General features: G+C 37.4%; 7 non-coding genes across 7 annotated transcripts; 5 read left to right on the top strand and 2 right to left on the bottom strand.

The window, feature by feature from the left end:
• Positions 1–203: 203 nt before the first annotated feature.
• On the top strand, positions 204–275 carry TRNAM-CAU (transfer RNA methionine (anticodon CAU)). The gene has a single exon. It is a non-coding gene; the product is annotated as a tRNA-Met (tRNA).
• Positions 276–2,811: 2,536 nt separating this feature from the next.
• On the top strand, positions 2,812–2,883 carry TRNAM-CAU (transfer RNA methionine (anticodon CAU)). The gene has a single exon. It is a non-coding gene; the product is annotated as a tRNA-Met (tRNA).
• Positions 2,884–4,296: 1,413 nt separating this feature from the next.
• On the bottom strand, positions 4,297–4,368 carry TRNAM-CAU (transfer RNA methionine (anticodon CAU)). The gene has a single exon. It is a non-coding gene; the product is annotated as a tRNA-Met (tRNA).
• A 3,153-nt stretch (positions 4,369–7,521) lies between these two features.
• On the top strand, positions 7,522–7,593 carry TRNAM-CAU (transfer RNA methionine (anticodon CAU)). The gene has a single exon. It is a non-coding gene; the product is annotated as a tRNA-Met (tRNA).
• A 4,291-nt stretch (positions 7,594–11,884) lies between these two features.
• TRNAM-CAU (transfer RNA methionine (anticodon CAU)) lies at positions 11,885–11,956 on the top strand. Its single transcript has one exon. It is a non-coding gene; the product is annotated as a tRNA-Met (tRNA).
• A 1,348-nt stretch (positions 11,957–13,304) lies between these two features.
• On the bottom strand, positions 13,305–13,376 carry TRNAM-CAU (transfer RNA methionine (anticodon CAU)). Its single transcript has one exon. It is a non-coding gene; the product is annotated as a tRNA-Met (tRNA).
• A 1,405-nt stretch (positions 13,377–14,781) lies between these two features.
• TRNAM-CAU (transfer RNA methionine (anticodon CAU)) lies at positions 14,782–14,853 on the top strand. Its single transcript has one exon. It is a non-coding gene; the product is annotated as a tRNA-Met (tRNA).
• Positions 14,854–18,806: the final 3,953 nt, after the last annotated feature.

Raw genomic sequence — 18,806 nt, 5'->3', positions numbered from 1 at the left:
GAGCAATAAGAACGCGAACAAACCAAACTAGTCTTCAAACCAAAATTTAATAGGTAACAGTAGATCTGAATCTTGTCAAATAAACTAAAATAATGTTGCCTGAGAAATATTACTCCACCCATTTAGAGTTCCGAAGACCAATAATGACCAAGTGAAATGTGGAAGCCCTACAATAAATGCTCTTTTTAATTTTAAAGAAAAAGAGCAGAGTGGCGCAGTGGAAGCGTGCTGGGCCCATAACCCAGAGGTCCGTGGATCGAAACCACGCTCTGCTAGGTTCTTTCTCTCTCCAGGAGCGCATGTCAAATAAATGACTACACTGGAGCGAAACAACAAGAAATCTCAACAGATTCAGGCTTGAGGTCGTGGAAGTTCATCATAATGAAATAAGGACAATTTGCACTTTTCCACAGTTTATTTAACGTACGACGCGTTTCAACTCACAGAGTCATCATCAGGTACAAGACCCACCTTCTTGTACCTGATGATGACTCTGTGAGTTGAAACGCGTCGTACGTTAAATAAACTGTGGAAAAGTGCAAATTGTCCTTATTTCATTAACAAGAAATCTCTTTTATGCCACAGAATCAATGCGGCTCAAAGATTAAATTTATCAAATCTCCGTCCAGCAAAGGTCTTTGGCAAATATCGATTCTTCCCACTCCACAGTAGTCAATGTTCCTATTTTGAAGGGGAAAAACTACTTTCAAACTTAACTTTCAGTAATGTAATCATACATTTCAATTAGTTATAATAAAAATTGACTTTCAGCGCTGATTGAAATAAACGTATCCTTAAAAACAACGAAAATAGGTGAGTGGCGATTTTAGTAACAGTTAAAAATAAATTTAATGCCAATTATAAACATAAAATTGATACCAATATTAATATGAATTATGATAATAGTAGCCATAAATGTCCAATATCAATTGTGGAGGCTATGGCCAAAATTCCAATTAAAACCCTAATGCTGAACCCTATTTTCAAATCACGTGCATCACTGTTTACAATTTCTGCGTGTAATGACCGTTCATGACTTCTTTCCCCTACGGCTGAAGCTGAAACTCTTTGAGTTGCGAGCAAGTACTCAAGTTAACTTCGGTACTGCAGCTAATTTTTTACCAGCTTTTTCTCTAACTTTTAACACTGCTTTCACATAACGTTCGCTGAGATGGCCACATTTTTCCATGTTCGATTCAATTTGGAGAATTCCCGTGAATTATTTCTCAAAAATCCCTCTTCCAGGCACAAAACATATGTTTTAACAAATTTATCGCACTTCTGCCATAATGTCCACCCAAAATAAAGATTGAAATATATTATTTTAAGCACAAAAATACAGTTCTTTTTATTTTTTTAAGAATAATAATCGAACCACCACTTCAATAAGACGTAATTAAAATTTTTTGCCTTGCATTATTAATAGAAAATGTTGCTTGTTTGTCTCTTGCGGTGTGTAGCTTCTTCCCATTTCAGACTAAAGAAAGATATTCTCTGATCAATTACACACAGACTTCCTGTAAAATGTCTGTATTATTTTACGACTGCATTTCACTGCAGTTTACATGGCTATTCATTTATTGTAGAGGGATATTATGGATTAATCTAATCATTTGCTGTTAAACCTTGCACATCATTTTAATAGATGTTGTTAACCTCGGTGATGAAAACATTATCTTGTTTATAACCGAAAGAAAACCCTCATTTAATCTCCATGTATACTATTAATCACTTTTTTTAGGAAATAGTTAGCGACAATGAGAGTAAATAGAAAAAAGAGCGAACGTAAACAAACAAAACAATGTTAACGCGGCGAGAGCATCTACCAATACACAAAGGCATGCTCCAGCCATGACTTATTTCTTCGAAGTATTTTAGTTTTTTAGTTGTTTTTATTGCCTTGCAAGACACCGCTAGAGTGTGTGGTAGGAGGTGAATGCACACAAGACTAATTTTGACCCGAATATTTTTCCCCAAGGGCGGTTAGACGAAAACATTCTGTTCCCTTATCGTTCGTCGTAAGAATGACGTCTGTTCTACAAGAAATCTCTCTAATGTTATTCACTTGATCTCTCCTATTGTAGTACGGTTGGGCTAATAATACATTTTCAACACCATTGCCAATGAGACATCCTTCTAATTAATGCAAAATGTTTAATCTGTACCTTAACCTTCGCTCCGAGTAACATATTGGCCAATCGATATTACATTTATAACATTTTATTCAACTTCACTAGGACGGAAATTCATGTTTACAGGCATTCAGAATCATAAAGTAACCAATTTGTACACCTATGTCAGAAGAAGGACTACCAACCAAGTATGCATATATGTATAAGCATATTAGAGCCTGGACGTCTCACAGAAGACAAGCAGAGTGGCGTAGTGGAAGCATGGTGGGCCCATTACCTTAGGGTCCGCGGATCGAAACCACGTTCTACAGTTACTCTTTTCTCTGCGGATTATATGTGCGAAGGCATTTCTATTGGTCCAAATTAAAACCTAGAACTTCCAAAGAAATGGCATGACCACCCATCAGAGGTTTTACGAGGTGATGGTAAGACATGTAATTTTGACATCAAGGATGACACAACAGAAAACAAATTAAACAGTATAAATTGATTCGGAGCAAATAAAACAGTGGCTCATCACAATAATTTGAGCATAAAAAACCAGGTTCGAATAAATGAAGTATGCGTGCGAGAAAACAGGGACAATCTTAAGTCGGTCAAAAATATTTCGAATCTCATCAAATTCGGGGGATTTAAATCGCGCCTGCTACCTTAATTATTCAGTGGAATGCGTGCGGAGAGCAGAGTGGCGCAGTGGAAGCGTGCTGGGCCCATAACCCAGAGGTCCGTGGATCGAAACCACGCTCTGCTATAACTTTTTCCCCAGAGATACACACGCGCCAAATAAATGGTCCTCTTAGATCTGATACATGGTTTCCAGGTTATTTTTTTTAACGACGGATGGAACAAAGAAATTGATAGCAATAAAACCATGACCACGCTCTATGCTTTCAAAAACTTTTAACGTCCTAATTGGCCTTTACTTCCGCAAAAGTGGAAAAACGTGCCCCCCAATGAATACGTTTCATCTTAACTTACTTCCACTTTTTCTGCAGACGGAACTTTTGAATGGCAACATCGTACAGTATGAGTAGGTAAGCAACGAAATTTCTCCATAATTTCATTATTTGTATGTTTTATATTTCGGTTCAAATACCAATATTTGGCGAAAGCGCCTTCATAAGAAAACGGACAAGGATGTTGCAATGGCCTATTTTTCAAACATATATTTCCCCCGCGGACAGAAAACTTCCCTAAACGTGCCTGAATTTGATGCGGCACGATATATCAATTGGATTCTAGCTGAAGTTGAAAATAAACTCTATAACATACCAAAAAAGTAGCCAAATTACTCACCATACTACTCGTGGCAAGAAATTTTCCGCTGGAGCATTTTTTTAGATTAAAACTCATAATTAGCGTTGGTTCTCAGTTTTATTCGGCGTTAATCAATAGAATTTTGTTCAATATTTCGGGTCTTCGTGCGTTAACAATTTTGACAGCGTTGACATTGTCAAATATGTCAACGTTGTATACGGTGGAGACCAGAAAAGTTTAGAGAAGTTCTACATATTATTTACCATGGATATGACTGCATACCTTCTAATTACTTACAGATGTGTTGGCCACGTTCGGAGCACTTTTAATTCGAGTAACTCATCATCCAATCGTTTCGTAAAAACAGTTGATACCCAGATTTTAATGGGAAATAATCGATCTTAAAGCAGTACAAACAGAACGCTCCGAATTCGTGCGCAACGCTATATACAGGCAAATTACGCCGTTATTAGAAAACACGCAAGTAAAATCACGTTCCCAGCAAAAATGTTAGTTCCTACTCTGAGAAAACATAAGTTGATGCGACACCATGTAGTAATACTTGTATGTAGTATGGTGTTGGGTTTTTATAAGATAATTCTATCATGAAAATTCAACTTTGGTCTATTTTCAGTTAACAATGCTTTTGTCCTTAAATGTACTTTCGCTGCGCATTTAATATCGTAGACTAATACTTGACTGATCATACAATAATAACAACTTTCTCGTGGGTGTGTCGAGTAAACAGGCAGATGCAAACACAGTCAAAAACGTTATCAATTGACACCTTCATTTCAACCTATAGTCCCACAACTTAATGAACCTGCAATTCTACCAACAAAAAAGGATCATCGTGCACTAAAACACACAATCACGAAAATTATAAATAAAAGTGAGAAAAATAAGATAGCAGAGCGTGGTTTCGATCCACGGACCTCTGGGTTATGGGCCCAGCACGCTTCCACTGCGCCACTCTGCTCTTGTTTAAAATTTGTATTCTCAAGCGGAAAATTTCTTGCCACGATTAGTGTGGTGAGTAATTTGGCTACTTTTTTGGTATGTAAAAGAGTTTGTGTAGATGTAAAATGAGGTGATTTGACTAATGTTTTGCGACAATGATATCGCGCGTAACCTAGAGTACACATATTAAGTCTCGCATCACATTGGGAACGGGCACTGGCATTAGTTTCCAGATATCTGCGTCCTTAGTTTTGTCTGGTTTCGACATATCAGTTGTGTTCAATCCCACCCGTTGCCATCCACCTGAGGCGATAGAAGGTTAACTCTAAGTTTTACCGATTACATTCAAAAGCAACATACAGGTCTGCCATTCGTGGGCAGACATTTAATGCCTACATAATACGCATACATGTACAAATATTGAGCCCCCAGTTTCAGCATAGGTAAGTTTTATAGCTCAATTCCAGAAGGAATTAAAAAAACTGACTGAAAACAATGCACTAAAAATGTTTTGTGAATTCTCATCAACAATAAGTCCGAAATACGTACCCAGGGTAATTATAAAAGCAATGATGCCTGCAACGGGGTTCATTCATGGAGCGGGTTCATTATCTGATTTCAAATTCTTGTGAATCCCTCCCACACTCCCCCTGCGCTAGAATACGAGCATATATTTCACCTATATCACAGTCATACATTCTTTCTCACATGCTACCCTTCCGTCGCTAAACCTATAATATTACTTGTATTGAAAGACTGTTAAACCACATAAATACAGGATTTTCCCGGTCTACCCGCTCTTCCAAAAAACATTTATATTTCCATCTCTTAAGTATGCATACTTGTATGTTCATTTCGTGACACGACTCTCATGCATTCTCTCAAAATGAAAGAATCAGGGGAGGGCACTTTTCCATACTTAACTGTTGCAGGCGCATCCAATCTACTTCTTCGTTATCTACTCATCGCTCACCCTCTTCTATTTTTACCATAACACTTCTCAAGTGCCCGTACCCTACGCATTTAGTTGGCACTAATCTTTGTACTCCCAAACTTCTCTTCCACACAGTATAACTAGCGGAGGTGTTCACTGAGCATGCACTGCAATTTCTACTACCTTAGAAATGCACTCATTTCCTTACTGGCAATATTTCTGCCGACATTCGCACGGCCGTAATCTTTCCATTTATAATACCATATTTTGCAAATATTCTTCTCACATATGATGCACATAATACAGTAATTCTTTGGTTCAGTTATTCCGCGGTTTACACTCATCATGTCATTATAGTCATTCTTCTCCCATTCAGCTACTTTTGTTTAAAAACATTTACTCTTGATTTCATTATCTCTTTTGCTTCACCAAAGCTAACAAAGGTTCCACGTACGTATGCTTGGCTCCCAGTTGGTAATTCTGAGTCGTCGGAAAAAAGATCAATTACACTAGCATCTAAGATTATTACAAATGCCTTATACAAAAATCCATAAAGTGCACTCATATATTGAAGACCCAAGGCAATACTGTATCGTCTTTTTATAGAAGAGGTACAGTAAAATCTGAGACGATAATGAGTGCATTACGTCTGATGAGGGATGCGCAGATTATTCATTTACCCTTCATGAAATAAGGGAAAATTTCCAAGGATACGCGAAGGAATGATTATTGTACCTAAATTTAATTAGCAAAGGCGTACGACAAAGTGCATAGCCATAACTTATAAGAATTTATTACATAATGGACAGCTGCTGAATACTTAGAGAGTTGTCCATGTAGAAAATTAAGAGCAAGAAAATTAGGTAAAGTAAGAATAAAGGTGATTGAACCTTAGTGCCCTAATAGAAAGCATGCTGTGAAAAAAGGATGGGCATGGTTAGTTAATTGTTCCGTAGATAAATGAGTGAAAGATGGGGGAATAGTTAAGGAGTTAAGGTAGGTGCAGTGATTGAAGATACAAATGCACCAATTTTCATCGGAATCGTTCACAAAATCCTTTTCAATTCATGATATTTATCTAAATCTCTTTATTTAATACCGATCTGATTTTTTATTTAAGTAAACAGAAGAATTATACAGTAAATTGAGGTTTGGTGCTAGGTGCTGAACTTAGAGCCCATAAAAATGTATATATTGCTGTTATTTCAAAAGTGTAATATCTTTACAGTGTTTTGAACTGAGATAGTAAAAGTCGAGTACTAGGGACAAAAGAAGAAGAATTGCATTAGTCAAAGGAGATTTCACAGGGAGGAAATAATTGATAACAAAGACGTTTGAGTAAGAATGTTAAGAAAAGACTGTTTAAAACTTTGAAATGGAAGGTTTTGTACGGCACGGAAACCTGGTCGTTGAAGCAAGATGATAGACGCAGATTTGGAGGCTTTAGAAATGTGGGTACGGAGAGGGATGGTAAAGGCGTAATGGATGGAAAGGAAAACACCCAAAAAATAGCAGTCACTGCAGGGGAGGAGAGACGTTTATAGGGAAAAATCCGACGAAGGCAGGAAAGATGAATGCAAAGCATTTTGAATGGCGATGGGATGCTGAAGACTGTGATATTGGGAGGATAACATTAGGCAAAGTAAGTAGGTGGAGGAAAAGGATAGGCATTTTGGACGGAATGAAGGGAAACAGAATCATGCGAAATTAAATTACAAATTAATGTAATGCCAGCGTGTTTATTTTTAAACAATGCTAAGACAATGTTCATTCGACATTCATCCAAAACCTAATTAAACGATAGACTGCCCAGTAATATTAATAATAAGTCATAATTATCCGGATTCACAATAAATGACGTATCATTGACAAATTAAGGACTATCATCGAAACACAGGTATGCATAGATATGCATGTATTTCTTTACCACCAATTTCCTACTCTCTATCCCCTTCCTAATAGCTTACTTTTTTTTATTGCATTCGAATGGATCTATAACCTTTGGAAAAATTTGAGTGGAAGAGAAAATTTAAGAGTGTAACCTGAACATAACATTAAGAAAAATTACTAATAGGACTAAAAGTAATAATTATTATAAGGAGCAAGAGTAAACTCAGAGGTGGTTTTAATCGTTACGACTATAATGGGATCCGAGGCCTGTTACGGAAATATTTCGTTTGGTAGTCATTATGAAATGACATGCGCTGACAAAGGTGATGTCACTCAAGGAATATATACAGCAGAGTGGCGCAGTGGAAGCGTGCTGGGCCCATAACCCAGAGGTCCGTGGATCGAAACCACGCTCTGCTAATTATTTTTACCCGACAGAATTTCTGCGTCCTTAGTTTTGTCTGGTTTCGACATATCAGTGGTGTTCACTCCCACCCGTCCACCTAAGGCGATAGAAGGTTAACTCTAAGTTTAACGGACTACATTCAAAAGCGATATGCAGATCTGCCATTCGCTGGCAGATACATTACTATTATTATTAGAATAAAAATCTATTGGCTTAAAGCCCTACTTTCCAACATCAAAATAATGCACTGATGAATTACCCTAGCTTAGGAAGAATGAAATTATTTCAACGTTTACTGCATAAAAACCTTTTTCGAATCCAATTCCTGATCGGAATAAAACCGAATATTACCCTAAATAGCTAGCGAGTTGAATTTCGATCGAAAAAAACTTTTAACGTGAGTATGCTGTTATTCTACCGCATGGACAATGCTAAACGACATTCTACGTAATAATTTGCCACATAAATATCTTTGTTATCTTAAAATGATTACCAGCCATTATTTTTTCGCCGACGAAGGAAAGAATAATTTACAATGTGTATAAAAATTCGGGTGTATTGTCCAAGGCTTTTCTAATATGGATTCTACCGTAAACGGTTAGCTACATAAGTTTGCTAAGGACACGATCGTCATCTTTTTCTTGGGTTTTAGAAACAGTTCTAAGAAGCTATTCAATGAATATATTTACGTAACAATGTTTGTTTCGGCACCGATCATCGGACGGGAAAACTGGCGGTCGATACGCTCATTATTTCCCCGATTGAATGGATTACCAGGGAATTTAAATCCTTTGTACTCGTGGAATCCCCTCTGGGATATCGGCCAAATATATATTTTAGGAGGAGTTCTTTATGAAAGGCAGCACACCGTAAAAGCAGAAAGGCATAGTGGAAGTGCGCTGAGCCTAGGCAGCTGAGCCAGCTATCAGTGGATCGAAACCATCCCCTGCAAGAGCGTTTCTTTCCGTTCACGGCCCGCATCAAGCATCGATCCGTTGAATGGCACTGAATAAGATACCTTTTGATTTTTTTATTCGAAATGTTATTATTTTATAGAAATAATTGTCTATCAATATTTTTGCGGCGTAAATCTATTCCGGACGAACAAAATACTGACTACCGCAAATTAATGAAAAGACATTGAAAAACCTGATAAATAAACTATAATATTAGCCCCCTAATGTAGATACACGTGTATTAGTTTTTCCGAAGGTAGTTACATCTGACCCTAATGGACATTTTCGACCTTTTCCAACACAAAATGAATGGTGAAAAATAATTAAAATTAGGTCAATAATGAAATGAGGTATCTACGGCTGTCAATACAAACTAAAAAAATAACCCCAGGGCAGTACTCTTTGAAGGCATAAAATGGTGGAGAAAGAGGTATTCAACGAACAAATAAGTACATTTTCGGCGAAAAGGAACGAAGTTTAGCCTAAACGCACACACTGCCACTCGACCTTTTAATGCCGAGCGGCACTTGTGAAACGTAAACACACACGCACTGAGGATTTTTTACTCCAGCAGCATTAACCAGTCCATCGCTCTAAAATATGAAATTAAAGTGAAAAAAATCAACATAAATGCTTGCACAACTTCCAACTCGGGTTTATGATAAAATTTGACCCTTGTAACATTTTTTAACGACATCATATGTTGACATTTCATAACTTTTTAACTATAGCCAAATCTTGAGTTTAATTAGAGAGAGAAGACTTGAATACCGTTGTCTCATGAAAATCAAAAGTGTCATGGTAGATATATTAGCATGGAATTTCCATGTTCAGCTGCATGAGTACTGTGCTAGCTAAGAAGCAAATCGCTATCTTGGTGCATAACGACGCAATGATATGGAAACGACCGATGCCACTAAAATTTGGATATGATAGCTTTATGTAATTTATTTCAGATACTAACAATCTTTAATTCGAAGTGGTATAGAGGTTATAATACCATGGACACATTGCATAACCTATATGAAAGCTGAATGGGGAGGGAGGGGTTTGCCACCAGTAATAGGAGTGAAGACCATTTGCGTTGACTAATCAACCAATGGTAAGAATGAGTTGACATTCTTTCTAAATATCAATCGTAGGAGAGTGGTCCACTGGAAGCGTGCTGGGCCTATAACCCAGAAATCCGTGGAAGGAAGCTAGGCTGTCCTATAATTTATTGCCAGGTCGTTTACAGATGCGTGACAACATTCTAGTGTGCGCCATTTGAAAACAAGTGCTTCGGAAGAAATTGCATGAAATTCCCACAGAGGTATGAGGAGATGGTGGTATGAAGTTTGATTTTTAAATCGAGGAAAACAAATCATAAAGCATATAAAACGGTTTTAATTGACTCGGAGTAAAATGACAGTGGCTCGTTATGATAATTTGAGCATAAAAACCAGACCAGAAGAATGTAAGCCCGCGCGCGAGAAAACAGGCACAATCTACCGTACAGTCGATCAAAAATAATTCGAATCTCATAAATATCTATTGATATAAATCGCGCTCTGCTATTCTAACTCTTCGATGGAATGCATACATTACTAAAGGTTCTGCAATGATAGAGAAAACCTAACCCTCATTACTAATGGTCGACTTTCCCACACAATGGGTATACCGAGCAGTGATATAGGTTGGATAACTACAGAATATAGTATATTGTAAAAATTCTAAATTTTTGTTCTCTCGTTTTTTAAATTTCAGATAGCTTCAAAAAAATTCAAATCATATAAAATATGCATTGCAGAGTGGCGCAGTGGAAGGGTGCTGCGCACATAATCCAGAGTTCCATGGATCAAAACCATTTCCTGCTCTTTTTTTCCCGGAAATTAATTATTCCAATTTTGGTAAATGGTTGGCCTTAGTAACTATGGCTCTAAAAATACACCAAAAACTCTATTCATAACTCTTCCATCCAATTCCCCCACTTGTCTCAGCAAATTCGGGCGTATATGCTAATCTCTTGGAGTATGTAAGACGCTCCCCAGTTTAGCGTACTCCCCACCTTCTACATATTACCTCCTGCGGTGGTACTACACCGCGCCTCACAGCAATAGCTGTAATGAGCAGATGAGCTTCTTTTTCGTAATAATCTTGTAATGTTTGCAATCAAGACTAAATTGCTACAACGGTAGAGAGTGGTTGTTTGTCATCCTGAACCAATAGAAAGTGGCTGTTGCACACACGTAAATGAGATGTGATGCAATACTAGAATGGTTGGTTAGTAGTCAACTTTTTATGATATGCTTTGTAAAGGCACAGACTGAGCATCGCTACATTTTTTATCTCCGTCTAACAAGTCGCACCCTGACACCACAGCCTATTTTAAAATGTTCTTCCATTCCGAAGACTTCCTATCTTCCTTCATTTCGTCCAACATGCATTTCTTTTTCCTCCCACCTCTCCTGCCTAACGTTCTTCGCTTAAGCACAATATTCCATATTCCATCACCAAATGCATTAATACGTTAGAAGAGAGAACTTACTCTCTCAAGAGACAAACAAACTGCCACAATTGCGATTAGAACTTCCTAAGATTTAACCAGCTAGCTTTCAACCGAATGTCTTAGGAAGGTTATGGGTAAATATTTGACAATATGAATAAACCCGAGACAAATGTATCAAATGAGTTACAAAAACTAATGTCACTAGTCGGTCTCCTTTTACGCTTTATTTACGTAAGCTGACAGAGTAAGGAAGTGGAGGCGTGCTCGGCCGTAACCCAGTGATCCATTAATCGTATGTATTCTCCGTTGCGATTACACGCAAAATAAATGGTTCTCTAAGATCCGATACATGGTCATGGAACAAGAAATAGATAGCAGTAAAACCATGACCACGCTCTATGCTTTCAAAACTTTCAACGCCCTATTTGGCCTTTATTTCCGCAAAAGTGCTCCGCAAAATGTGCTCCCCAATGAATACGTTACATCTTAACTTACTTCCACTTTGCCTGCAGACGGAACTTTTGAGTGTCAACATCGTATGAGTAGGTGAGCAACGAAAGTTCTCAATAATTCTATTATTTGGATGTTTTATATTTCGGTTCAAATACCAATATTTGGCGAAAGCGCCTTCATAAGAAAACGGACAAGGATGTTGCAATGGCCTATTTTTCAAACATATATTTCCCCCGCGGACAGAAAACTTCCCTAAACGTGCCTGAATTTGATGCGGCACGATATATCAATTGGATGCCAGCTGAAGTTGAAAATAAACTCTATAACATACCAAAAAAGTAGCCAAATTATTCACCAGACTACTCGTGGCAAGAAATTTTCCGCTGGAGAAAACCAATATGAAACAAGAGCAGAGTGGCGCAGTGGAAGCGTGCTGGGCCCATAACCCAGAGGTCCGTGGATCGAAACCACGCTCTGCTAAGCTGTTACTTTTGTCTCCCTTCACAGAGCGTATTTACCTAGTGGGTATTTGCAGTTCCAGCAGTAATAGAAAATGATTATGGATGTGAATCCACCCTGATCCCTGTTCATTTAGCAGTATACGAATTATATGCCAGATCATTTTATTTTTATAATAACCATTTCATATATCCCATTAGTATTTTTTTGGAGTAACACTCATAATTAGCGTTGGGTCTCAGGTTTCCGCGGCGTTTATCAACAGTATTTCTCTCCATTTTACGGGTCTTCGTACGTTAACAATTTTGACAGCATTGACATTGCCAACTATGTCAACGTTATATACAGTGAAGACCAGAACATTTTAGAGAAATTCTACGTATCATTAACCATGGATGTGACTGCGTACCCTCTAGTTACTTACAAATGTGTTGGCCACGTTCGGTGCACTTTTAATGCTAGTTACTCATCATCCAATTGTTTCATAAAAACAGTTGAAACTCGAATTTTCATGGGAAATAATCGATCTTCTACCAACACAAACAGAACGCTCCAAATTCGTGTACAACGCAATACACAGGCAAAATTCACGGTTATTACCAGATTTTCCTTCACAAGCTTCAAAGAAAACTTCCTTTTTTTGTAAGGAATCAATGCTTTTACTAAAGGGCAAATTACATTCACAAATATGCTCGTGTACCTAGAGATACCCCGCCGATGAAAAAAATGGACAAACTTGCTGGACTCTTCTCGTCTTTTCCTGAAATACCGTGTCGGAGATGAAATACCATAATCATTTGAGTGTTTTCTCTCACTTGATAAGGTGGATAAGGTGAGAAAAATTGTACTGCTGCGTAATTTACGCCCTACCTACGTTAGCCTTACAAAAAAAGGCGAGTGAATTGCATTTCTGCGAATGCTTATTAATTACTTGGGTGGCTTATGCCACTGCTATCAATGCTGCCATCTGCGGATTGATTCATAATAGTTTTGGTAACATAAATATGAAGGTTGCTGTATCACGAATCATGAAGTAATGCTTGAGGAAAGCACCCGCAGTAAGCTGTGGGCTACAGGCAAAGCGTTTATTTTTTCACAAAAGACGAATGCTCACGACTATCAGAGAGATATGTTGTAAAAGAGTTTAAAAGATATCTTAAACGCAATGTCATTACTTGAAGGGGATGATGCTCCTTAGTGCCTGAGCGTTTATAAAAGTGGAAGACGGGCAAGTAAAATCACTTCTCCAGCAAAGATATTACCTTGCACACTGAGCAAACATAGGTTGATGCGACAATGTGCAATATGTAGTATGGTGGTGGGTTTCCATAAGATAATTCCATTTTAAAAATTAACTTTAAAAATAAGATAGCAGAACGTGGTTTCGATCCACGGACCTCTGGGTTATGGGCCCAGCACGCTTCCACTGCGCCACTCTGCTCCTGATTGTGAAAAGACATAGGTTTTTATTAGAAACCTAAAATGAAGTGATTTGCCTAATTTTTTGCGCGTAACCTTAAGTACACATATTAAGCCTCGCATCACATTGCGGTCGAGCACTGACATTAGTGTTCCAGATATCTGCGTCCTTAGTTTTGTCTGGTTTCGACATATCAGTGGTGTTCACTCCCACCCGTCCACCTAAGGCGATAGAAGGTTAACTCTAAGTTTAACGGACTACATTCAAAAGCGATATGCAGATCTGCCATTCGCTGGCAGATACATTACTATTATTATTAGAATAAAAATCTATTGGCTTAAAGCCCTACTTTCCAACATCAAAATAATGCACTGATGAATTACCCTAGCTTAGGAAGAATGAAATTATTTCAACGTTTACTGCATAAAAACCTTTTTCGAATCCAATTCCTGATCGGAATAAAACCGAATATTACCCTAAATAGCTAGCTAAACAGAAAAATGGATAAAATTGAAGACTGCTAGAAGAAGATACTGTAAGCCGTTGCAAACGAACTGATGATTCTCCTGGCAGGGAGGAAATAACATAAATTTGTAGTAAAATAAAATTAAGTCATACCTGACTTCTCGACCAAAACGCCGATTTCAGAATAATAAGCAAAAGAATCAATAGTGCCATTTAATTCATCGGTACATCCCTAATGGGCCTTATTCTTCACATTTTGAACTATAAATATATTAATTTCAGTGACTCTATAATCATCATGATAGGATACTCGTACACTGAAATGCGTGGAAACTCATTTATCTCAGAGGTCCTTGGATCGAAAACACGCTCTGCTGATTAATTTTGTTTCTCGGAGATTCATTAGTTAAGGCATGTTAGACGTTTGGCCTTAGTAAGTAACTATGGATGTAAAAATATAATGAAATTATTTTGGTTTTACTAATGTGGCCACTTATACATATTCATATATATTTTAGGACTCCATGCATAGGCTTTTCCTGACGCATATGTTACACTTCTCTTAAGTTACCTCCTGCCTGCAAAGTTTTTCAAAATGATGATTTCCGTGCAGGATGGAAATGAAAAAAATTATCTTAAATCGGGCAGAAATATATGAAAAAATATTACCCAGAGGTTTGAGTATCGAAATCGCGAAATGCTTTACAGATTTTTCCCTTTGGATGCTTAAGTCACTGAAGGCTCAGCAATTATAGAGAAAATCCTCTCCTTGATACAAATGATCGACTTTCCCACAAAATGAGAATAGGCAACATTAATATAGTGGGATGAATTATTGAATATATCCTAACAGGTATAAAGTTTCATGATTACATTTTTTAAGTTTGATTAACGCATCATTATTTTTTTAGTGAATTCATAACAATAATATTAAGATAAATAATCAACTTTGTACACAAGAAGCAGAGTGGCGCAGTGGAAGCGTGCTGGGCCCATAACCCAGAGGTCCGTGGATCGAAACCACGCTCTGCTAGATTTTGTCAGAGTTTAGATGAAACTCCCCAACGGTAGTGAGACAAGGCAAAAGACAGCATTTGCAGTCTCATAAGCAGGTTTTACCAGCGAAATATTTTGTTTTTACATGAAAGAGGCAAGTGATGGCACCAGGAAAAAGTTTAAGCAGTTTAAGTTGACTCTCGAAAAAGTGGCAAGGGCATCGCGAGATTTTGAAATTTGAAGTAAACAGATTTCCGAAACTACACCTATAAAACACTTGCAGGCCACTTTGAGTGTGGGCGCCAACCGCTCACACAAAATTATGAGTTTATACAACTTTGCTCATATAAACAAACGCATACACGCCTATATACATAATGCAATCACGGGTGCTTTCAGTAAATCATTAAATTTTAGTTCTTAAAATAAACATTCTGACACTTGGGCTCAATTCTGTTGAGATTTCATATTTCCCAAAGGACGAGTACATGAACAAATCAATGACGGTATCTATCTCTTATTTTATCCAGGTGGTCAAAACTACCAATAATATGTGAGGATACAATTAGTCCTTCTGTTTTAATAACAAATTAGGTCGTCCTATACTTTTCTTAATTCCAAAAATATGATACAATGAATTTTTTGTTCAATTCTAACCCAAATTTTTGAGTGCGAGAAGGGAATAATAAAGTGCAATCTATAAATTCGACCAAAAATTAGTTGCTACTTAAGATTTTATTATTGAAAGTCTACCGTTTATGGTAGTTTCTAAATGGGCACAGACTTATCATCACTACACTTTTTGGCTTCGTCTAACAAGACACATCCTGACACCCCACACTACATTAAATTGTTCTTAAATTACGCAAAGTTTCTACCTCCCTTCATTCTGTCCAAAATGCTCATTCCTTTCCTTACCCTACCTCGCCTACCTAACTTTCTCCCCTCGTTCACAGTATTCGATCGCCAATCAAAATGCTCTGCATCCAACCGAGGTCTGAAAGATCCAATTTTAGGTCTGAAAGTATTAATTTTCAATAATTTTAAACTTCTTATTTATGTGTACGGTATTTTAATCCTGGGCAATTTTTCGGTCATTAATCCTTGTAATTGTTTTAAGATATGCTTTGTGTCGCGTGCAGTTCACTTATATTTATACGTACTTTTCTGGGTAAATTTTTCATATTTATAAGTTAAGCTTAGAATCAATTAAATAATCATCCTACAATTAGTCTTTGTTGGAGCTTTTTTTTATTTTTGTTGGTATTACCTTGTGGGCTTACGTAGTGAAACGGTGACTCCTTTTGCAAAGGTTTGGTGAACGACCTATGATTACCCAGTTGGATTAATGCATACAGCTATATTTTTACTAAGGGTATTACTAAATGCTTACACTCTCTAAACATAACATTATGCTTGAAGATATTTTCCGTTATGTTTATATACCAAAATAAAATTTAAAAATCACACAAACGAGACGTGGATAAATACAAATCTGGCGGCTATGACACGAACTATAGCCCCGCCCACTAGCGGCGCTAGTTGCCTGAGACCCAATGAGCCGTCTGTGCTTGGCGGATCGTCGAGCTGTGCGTATGGAGCCAGTTATGTTAGTTTCTGTTGTTCTTGTTTTTACTGCTTGTAGACAATGGAAATTGACGAAATCACGGAGCAAAGAATCAACATCAAGTTTTTGGTGAAGCGCGGTATAGGTTATCAAGAAATTACTAAAATTATGACAGCAGTTTACAGTGATAATGCTCTGAAGAAAACGTCCGTTTTCAAGTGGATTAAAAAAAACCAAAAAATCAAGAAAAAGCCGATCGATAATCAAAGTCATACTTCTGGTTTTCTTTGATATCGAAGGTGTTGTTCATTATGAATTTCTTCCTGAAGGACAAACAGTAAATGCTGAGTTCTAACATACAGTTCTCAAGAGTTCGAGAGATCGTGTGAGTCATGTGCGACCAAATTAGACTCAAGGCGATGGATGGATCCTTCACCATGACAATGCATATTCGCACATTCAGCATTGATTGTTCGCCAGTTTCTGGCAAAAAATTCAATCGCCATCCTTGATCATCCTCCTCATTCGCCAGATCTCGCCTCCTGCGACTTTTTCCTATTCCCAAAATGAAAAAATGTGATGAGGGGACATCACTGGGAAGATGTGGACACAATAAAGCAAGAAACGAAGAGAAAACTAAAAAGCCTAACAGCCGAGGACTTTCAAGGGTGCTTTATACAGTGGAAAGAAGATGAAATAAGTACAAATCAACGAATTGAGAGTACTTTGAAGGAGACAAAATCAATGTAGACTACATTTTGCAAGATAAAGTTTTCATGGCCTCAGTTCGCGTATTTATTGGACAGACCTCGTATAAGGACATCGCGGAATACGTTGATTGGAAACGTCAAATTACAAAGGTTATAAAAACTAAAGAAATGAAATTACGCAAATGAAATCATGCAGAAGATACTCATGAAAAGGTATGCAGACGTAATCGTGAGATTATAAATCTTAGGAAAGTGTCCAGAATGTGGTGAAGTTTAACCTTGGTCATGTTGCCCTCGCGAATTGCGCAATCGGAGAAAAGCGAATCAAAATGCCGATTCGGGTATTATCTATTAATTTATTTCACTGTAACATTAGTTTTCATCAGCTTAGAGTTGTAATACTAATGCCGACCCATATTGAGACGAAATTGTCTCATCGTTCTTCGCACTAATTCTAAGTCACGCAGACATTGAGAGAAAGCATGGCCGTGACTCTGCAACACGCACATTTCCAATGCCATGAGTATGCGTCTGGTTTAATCATCTCAAGGTTAATTCAATCGGGGTCGAACTCGACAGGGAGAGTCGGTTGGAGCTTAGCACAGGAAAAAGCGAAGTAGTTTATTACGTCAGCCGTGCATTCTACGTATTGTCTTTCCTTTACGCTGCTTATTAATGCAGTCAATTTGACACACAAGACTACATTTTTACGTAAAAATATATATCATTAATATTTACAGTATAAACGTATAAAATGACCATAAAACACCTACCTATGCATATCATTTGACTGGTTTGATGAAAGTTGTATTCCCTGTTAGTTCATGAAAGAAAAGTCAAATTAATGCTAGGAAAGTATAAATTCGTTATAATAGATGCATTTTCATTCACCTAGTCTCGAATACTTGGAATCCACCGCCAATCGATAATAAAAGGGTACAAGAGCTTCTTTCATTAACTTCGCACGTGATCATCAAATATAATTATATTTATAGAATGATAATTGGGACCAACTATAAGCGACTTTCTATGCTTAAATGTTGTGAAATAGCCTCTAGCGTCAAGTTTTTCAATAACAATACCTGGTGGCACACTCGTGGTTTTTTTAATGAAAGACAGTGTTATATGGTAAAGCATAAGTGCAGAATTATGATTACGCGATAAAATATCAATACTTCCTTTTAAGCATAGTACACATCTTCCCTAACGATGTGATTTTTCGAGGAACCAGATCTTCCTGGGAAACCATAACCGGCACAGGGAAAGGACTTGGCCCCCCTACACTGATGTGTGAATTTCACACGCCGCCGGGCTTAGTACTGGGTGAATTCAATCATCACCTACCAAACCGACCTTCGGGTTGACTACTATTTTTATGTTTTTAAATACATGTATTAGATGGCTGTAGAGTTGTCAGAGTGCAACTAGGAGAACCTGGGCTTCACATGAAAAAGATGTAGGCCGTTTTGCCGAAAAACAATATAAACATTTAAAGAATATGAGAAAGTATTGAATGTAGAAAGAATATAAGAAAGTCCGGTTTCAACTATTTGTAACCTAACCATTAAATTATGCGTAAATGAATACGAATAAATGGAATTGCTGATAGAAGATAGTACTATGGTATGATCGCGTAATGTGTACGTCAAATAATGACTCAAACTACAAGTATCACATTATATGGAACGAAAAATCGTTTTTACCGTAAAAATG

Source organism: Hetaerina americana, unplaced genomic scaffold, assembly GCF_022747635.1.
Source record: "Hetaerina americana unplaced genomic scaffold, ioHetAmer1.1.p SCAF_7, whole genome shotgun sequence".
NCBI lineage: Eukaryota > Metazoa > Arthropoda > Insecta > Odonata > Calopterygidae > Hetaerina > Hetaerina americana.
Note: the sequence above shows the minus strand (reverse complement) of the source record. Positions and strands in the feature narration are given on the sequence as shown.